At 44.7% G+C, this 7,373-nt stretch overlaps 1 pseudogene; it reads left to right on the top strand.

The window, feature by feature from the left end:
• The first annotated feature begins 4,737 nt into the window (after positions 1–4,737).
• On the top strand, positions 4,738–7,158 carry LOC128062603 (transforming acidic coiled-coil-containing protein 3-like; annotated as a pseudogene).
• Positions 7,159–7,373: the final 215 nt, after the last annotated feature.

Below are 7,373 nucleotides of genomic sequence, written 5' to 3'. Positions count from 1 at the left end.
CTGCATATCTGAGGTTATTGATATTTCTCCCAACTATCTTGATTCCAGCTTATGTTTCATCCAGTCCAGCATTTTGCATGATGTACTCTGCATATGGGCTCCTCTTGTGGCTCAGCTGCTGAAGAATATGCCTGCAATACAGGAGACCTGAATTCAATCCCTGGGTTGGGAAGATGCCCTGGAGAAGGGAAAGGCTATCCACTCCAGGATTCTGGCCTGGAGAATTCTGTGGACTGTACAGTCCATAGGGTTGCAAAGAGCTGAACACGACTGAGAAACTTTCACTTCACTCTGCGTATAAGTTAAATAAGCAAGGTAACAATATACAGCCTTGTTGTACTCCTTTCCCAATTTTGAACCAGCCCATTGTTCCATGCCCGGTTCTAACTGTTGCCTCTTGACCTGCATACAGATTTGTCAGGAGGCAGATAAGGTGGTCTGGTATCCCCATATCTTTAAGAATTTTCCATAGTTTGTTGTGATCCACACATTTAAAGGGTTTTGCATAGTCAATGAAGCAAATTTTTTTTTCTGGAACTCTCTTGCTTTTTTTATGATCCAACAGATGTTGACAATTTTATCTCTGGTTCCTCTGCCTGTTCTAAATCCAGTTTTAACATCTGGTAGTTCTTGATTCACATACTGTTGAAGCCTAGCTTGGAGAATTTTGAGCATCACTTTGCTAGCATGTGAGATGAGTGCAGTTGTGTGGTAGTTTGAACATTTTGGCATTGTCTTTCTTTGGGAATAGAAGGAAAATTGACCTTTTCCAGTCCTGTGGCCACTGCTAAGTTTTCCAAATTTGCTATAAGTCCTAACAGACAATTAAATATTCAATTATAGTTTGGTTTTAAATATATTATGAAACATAGCAGTTTAATAGAAGTACATATTAAGGATACTTGATGGAAATCAGTTTTTCAGGAAGGTTTAGCCAAATGAAGCTGTAATGGAAGTGCAAACAGTCTAAAACGGTAATATTGAAAGCATAGTGTGCTCAAAAAGAACAGAAGATGAGAGTGGAAAATTCCTCTAAGAGGGTAAATTTCGTGTGACTTAATCTTATGATGTGGTAGAAGATGAAGCTGTGTAAGGGAGGGCATGTTAAGCCAAGTTTAAAATTAATTATAAGCAGAAATAACTTCAAGCATGGGTGCATTATAATGACATTATATTGCAGAGTAATTATTCTGATTTGCAATTGAAAATTTATTTTGAGTGAAGTAGGTTTTGAAACAAAGAGAATATTGAAAGAGTGACTGAACAAATAAGAAAATGACTTCTCATTACCATGTACTCTATTTTTTAAAACTTGAAAAGCAGATTTTATTATATGTATAGTTGTACTTATTTTTCTGTAGTATTTTCCAGGTAATTAGGTACACTTTTGTTCCATTATTTTAAACAGCTACATAATATTTCATGTAATAAATGACTGGATTAAATTACTATACTATTGTGGTTACAAAAAACACTCAATATGTTAACACTGAATAAAAATTTAGATATGCAGGACAGTACTGTTAACTATAGGCACAACATTGCATAGCAGACCTCTATAACTTATTCATCTTGAATATTTGAAAACAATACTATGTTGTTTTGAATAGCAATACTTTTCCCCACCCAAACCCCTGCCAACTACCATTTTATCCTGCTTCTATGAGTCTGAATAGCCTTTCACTTAGCCTTCTTTATGGTCCAGCTCTCACATCCATACATGACTGCTGGAAAAACCATAGCCTTGACTAGATGGACCTTTGTCAGCAAAGTGTTGTCTCTGCTTTTTAATATGCTGTCTAGGCTGGTCATAACTTTTCTTCCAAGGAGTAAGCCTCTTTTAATTTCATGGTTGCAGTCACCATCTGCAGTGATTTTGGAGCCCAGGAAGATAAAATCTGTCACTGTTTCCATTGTTTCCCTATCTGTTTTCCATGAAGTGGTGGGATTGGATGCCATGATCTTCATTTTGTGAGTGTTGAGTTTTAAGCCAGCTTATTTCAATCTCCTCTTTAACCTTAATCAAGAGGTTCTTCAGTTCTTCTTTACTTTCTGCCATTAGAGTGGTTTCATCTTCATATCTGAGGTTGTTGATACTTCTCCTGACACTCTTGATTCCATCCTGTGATTCATCCAGCCCAGCATGTCACATCATGTACTCTGCATAAAAGTTAAGTTTACAGAGTGACAATATACACCTTTGATGTATTCCTTTCCCAATATGAACCAGTCTGTTGTTCCATGTCTGGTTCTAACTGTTGCTTCTTGACCTGCATAGCGGTTTCTCAGGAAACAGATAAGGTGTCGAGGTAATGGACAGGGAAGTCTGGTGTGCTGCGATTCATGGGGTCGCAGAGTCAGACACAACTGAGCGACTGAACTGAACTGATTCCCATCTCAGAATTTTCCGCAGTTTCCTGTGATCCACACAGTCAAAGGCTTTAACACAGTCAATGAAACAGAAGTGGATTTTTTTTTTCTGGAATTTCTTTGCTTTCTCTGTGATCCAATAGTTGTTGGTAAGTTGATCTCTGGTTCCTCTGCCTTTTTCTAAATCCAGCTTGTACGTGTGGAATTTCTCAATTCACATAGTGCTGAAGGCTAGCTTGAAGGATTTTGAGCATGACCTTGCTAGCATGTGAAATGAGTGCAATTGTGCAGTAGCTTGAACATTCTTTGTCATTGCCTTTCTTTGAGATTGGAATGAAAACTGACCTTTTCCAGTCCTGTGGCCACTGCTGGAATCATGTAGAATTTGCCCTCTGTAACTGGCTTATTTCACTTAGTATGATGTTTTCCAAGTTCATCCAAGTTATTACATATTATAGGATTCCTCTTTTATAATGCTAAATTATATATTTAGCCATTTATATATATATATGGGAGAAGGCAATGGCAACCCACTCCAGTACTTTTGCCTGGAAAATCCCATGGACAGAGGAGCTGGTAGGCTGCAGCCCATGGGATCGCTAGGAGTTGGACATGACTGAGTGACTTCACTTTCACTTTTCACTTTCATGCATTGGAGAAGGAAATGGCAACCCACTCCAGTATTCTTGCCTGGAGAATCCCAGGGAGTGGGGAGCCTGGTGGGCTGCCGTCTATGGGTTCACACAGAGTAAGACACGACTGAAGTGATTTAGCAGCAGCAGCATATATATGCACACACCTTGTATACACACACACACAAATATATATGCATGTATATACTACACAGATATATAGTATATACACAGATATACGAAGATTGACTATTATTTAGGTGGTATACAAGTTCTTTTTTAAAATAATTAATATCGAGCTGCTAATTTCAGCACATTCTACTTAACATTCATTAGTATTTAGGAAGTTTGACATCTGCAGTCTCGAAAGCTAGATTTATTGATTTATTTGGCTGAAAATCCTGCATGCAAAATTATCAACTCCATATGCAAATAATGTAAAATCCGCATAAGATGGCTTGTTGCTTTGTTTTACATAATGTTGTTCCCTCCAATCTATTACTGTGTGAACTGCTTGAAGTGCGTGTGTGCTCAGTTTGCTCAGTCATGTCTGACTCTTTGTGACCCCATGGACTGTAGCCCACCAGGCTCCTCTGTGCATGGAATTTTCCAGACAAGAATACTGGAGTGTGCTGTCATACCCTCCTCCAGAGGATCTTCCTGACCCTGGGATTGAACCCACATCTCCTGCATTGGCAGGATTCTTTATCGCTAAGCCACTTAGGAAGTCCCATTGTTTGAAATAATCAAACTTAATTGAAAATGTTAACATTTTTAAAAAGTATTTGTTTTAGAACTCTTTTTGAGAATCTAAGTGACAAGGTCATTTTTGCTGAGTTTTTGCTAATAATGATAAATTTCTTTCTTGATAATTGATTACCTTGTTCACCTCTCAGTTTCTTAAGTTTTCAAAAGGTCATAACAAAGGGAAACCTGCAATTATAATAAAGGACAAAAATAAACAGAAAATTAAGAATTGCACAAATAATTTGGGAATACATAGAAGTTTAAAACTACTGAAAATTTCTCTTAGTCCTGAAAATAATAACATTGACATCTCAATTGTCTAATTTGACATTTCCAGGTTTTTTCTGTATGGATAAAACTGTCTAGATAGTTTCTTTACAAGGTCCATTATACTCAGTATTTTTTAAGTACATGTTATTTATGTACTATACATATTTAGAATAGTTACATATAAGAAATTCCATTTATTCAACACAATTTTGAGAAGTCTTCATGTCAAAGCATTTCCAGATCAGTGTATTATAGCATTCTCTAAAAAATAGAGAATGTTCCTGACACATTCATGAAAGTCCTTTAGGTGATAAATTATGGGTCTAGAATTCATCAGTGAGTATCTTACCTTTAAATTAGACACTGATAGACAAATCTACTCTAAAGAAAGAAGAGACTTGGCACCTAATTTTATTCCAAACTAAAAGATTTCTGAAGAAAAAAGAAATGAAATCACCCTAACAAAATTGAGGACATAATTACTTTTAAGGTCAATTTTGTAGACAGTCTCAAGGAATAATTTGAGTTGTATTTTAATCACCTATTGTTGAGGTATAGATGCTTTGTACTCCCCAAGGAGTTTCATGATATCTTGAAGATATCATGTATCTTTTTGCTCTAAACTCAAATTTAAAGCAGTCTGTAAAATATTGATGTATGAAAAGAGCAATTGGAACTCGGCACCTCCCACCCTGGGCTCCGCGCGGTGGCTGGCAGAATGAGTGTGCATATCTTCAGTGACGAAAGTGTCACTGGTGACAAAAGCACAGAAAATTGCGACTTCCTGTTTTCACCACCGGAACTTACCGGAAGATCATCTGTTCTCCTTCTGTCACAGAAAGAGAATGTGCCACCGAAAAGCACAGACAAAGCTGTGAAGGTGACTTTTCAGACTTCTCTGCGGGACCCATAGACACACAGTATCGTAAGTCCCAGTGTGGGCAGCAAGCTCGAAGCCTGTTTTGCTCTGGGTGACCCCATTGGATTAGAAAACTGCCATGAGGTCTGTACCCAGAAAGAGAATCAACAGTTCACCAAGGAAACAGACACCAAAACGACCCATGGAATTCTCCAGAAGCCAGTACTGGTCAACGCCGAGCCCCCTTCAGAGGACATGAGACCAGCCTCCGAAGACCAGCCTCCTGGTGGGCCCCCCTCAGCTTCCCTGGTCAGCCTGGGTCCCTCAAGCTCTTCCCAGATACCAGAGAGTGTTGAAAACCCCGAGGCCTCCCGAGGACCAGCGCCCAGCAGCCCTGAGTGTGCCGGGAAGAGCACGTCCACCCTCGGCCCTCGGAGGAGAGCATGCCCCTTGGCCCCACGGCTCCAGAACAGCCCCCCAGGGTGGTGTCTCAGGATGCAGCAGAGGACCTGCTCAGCTCTATCGGAGGGGGTCCCTGGTCCCTTCGCCGGGCCTGCCTCGCCCTCTGGTGCCCACCCTGGAGAAAAACCCCTCGTGGACCTGAAGCAGCCCCAGCGGGCTCCATGGATGCCACTGGCCACGAGGACACGGCCCTGACCAGCCCAGGACAGGCTGCAGGGGCCACACACCCCAGTGCTCAGGGGGAGGAGGCCCGTGCCAGGCCGCTGGCTCTCTGAGGAGTGAGCCCGTCCAGCTGGAGTTTGACTTTTCTGATGCCACCAGCAAAAGGTCCCCCCAACCTGCGGAAGTGAGGGAAGGTCCTGAGTCTTAAGCCCCCCTCGAAGAGACCAGAGGCGAGGCCCGGAAAGGCCCCCCCAGAGGTGAGCAAGGGTTGCAAGCTCGCTCTCCATGAGTCCGATGGCCCGAGCTGGGACAAGCCAGATGACCCAGACTGTAACCTGACCGCGGACAGTGGAGAGGCCTGCCCCCAGAGCACCTGCAGAGTGGCCAGGCCTCAGAGGCCTTGTGTCTGAGCCGGCAGGTGTGCTCAGATGACATACCTGGGACAAGGGCCCCAGCAAGGACACCAGGAGTGGGGGGGCGGGGGTGGGGTGGGGTGGTGGACCACAGGCTCTTCAGGGGGGTCAGCGCTCCTCGGCAGCCCAAGCAGTGAGCCACCGACTGCACCCACCAACCCCACGCCCCCCACCGAGAGAGAGCCGGATCCCACCGTGGACCTGAGTGGGGAGCAGTTCTGGGACTCCATGGAAGTCCTAGGCGCAGGGGACTCCAGGTGGACTACCTGGAGCAGTTTGGGGCATTCTTGTTTAAAGAGTCAGCCCTGAGGAAGCAGTCACTACCTCAACTTCAACCCACTCCTGCAGGACAGTCCCCAGGGGCTGGCACCCAGCAGCAGCAGCAGGCCGCCTGAAGGGCCGCAGGGCCCACCTGTCCCGAGAACGGGCCTCTGGCCTCTGAGGAGAGCCCTGGGCTCACACAGATGGTGGGTGGCTTCTCTCCCGGTCTCCGTGCTCACAGTGTGGAGGCACTTCCTCTGGAAGCCCCCCAGAGGCCCAGCTGCTTGACTTGGACTTCCCAGGAGCCCAGGGCGGCTGGCCCGGCTCCGTGTGACCTCGGGCCCGGGGCTCCACTGCTGCCTGTGGGGCCGATGGTGGACGTGCTGCAGTACAGCCAGAAGAACCTGGACTCGGCGGTGGAGGCCATGCAGAAAGAGAACGAGGTGCTGCGGGGCAAGTGCGCAGCGCTGCAGGGCAAGTGCGCAGCGCTGCAGGAGAGGCTTCTGGAGATGGGGAAGATCATGGACAGCTTTGAGGGGACTGTCTACCAGGTGATGGAGGAGTCTCAGAAACAGAAGGAGCTTGTCAAGGCCGAAATGCAGAAGGTCCTGAAGGAGAAGGTACAACTGATGGCCGACTTGCACTCCATGGAAAAGTCGTTCTCCGACCTCTTCAAGCGGTTTTAGAAACAGAAGGAGAACGGAGTCGCTGAAGAAGTGTGTCGAGGATTACATAGAGAGGGTGGAGAAGGAGGCTCCGAAGTACCAGGCGCTGAAGGCGCAGGCGGAGGAGAAGCTCCAGCAGGCAAGCGAGGAGATCGCCCAGGAAGGCCCAGACAGACGCTCTGGCGCTGCAGGCGGTCCTGAGGAAGGAGCAGATGTGTGCCCACTCTCTGAAGAAGGTGGTGGAGCAGAAGACTAAAGAGAATGATGAGCTGACCAGGATCTGTGACGACCTCATTTCCAAGAGGAAGAGAATCTGACGTGACAGCCCCGAGCTTGCCGTCTTCCCTTTGTGTGTGTCTGTCTGTCTAGGTTTTTCTTCTTTGCCTGTGTCTGTCTGTCTGTCTAGGTTTTTCTTCTCTATTGACGTCAATTCTTTTTTCAATTCGTTTTTAACCTACGTTGCTTTAGGAAAAAATCTAAATAAAGTTTCTCTTAAATCTAAAAAAATAAAAAATAAAAGAGCAATTGTTAA

Source organism: Budorcas taxicolor, chromosome 17 (genome assembly GCF_023091745.1).
Source record: "Budorcas taxicolor isolate Tak-1 chromosome 17, Takin1.1, whole genome shotgun sequence".
NCBI classification, from domain to species: Eukaryota; Metazoa; Chordata; class Mammalia; order Artiodactyla; family Bovidae; genus Budorcas; species Budorcas taxicolor.
The sequence above is the reverse complement of the archived record's forward strand: the minus strand, read 5'-3'. Positions and strand labels throughout refer to the sequence as shown.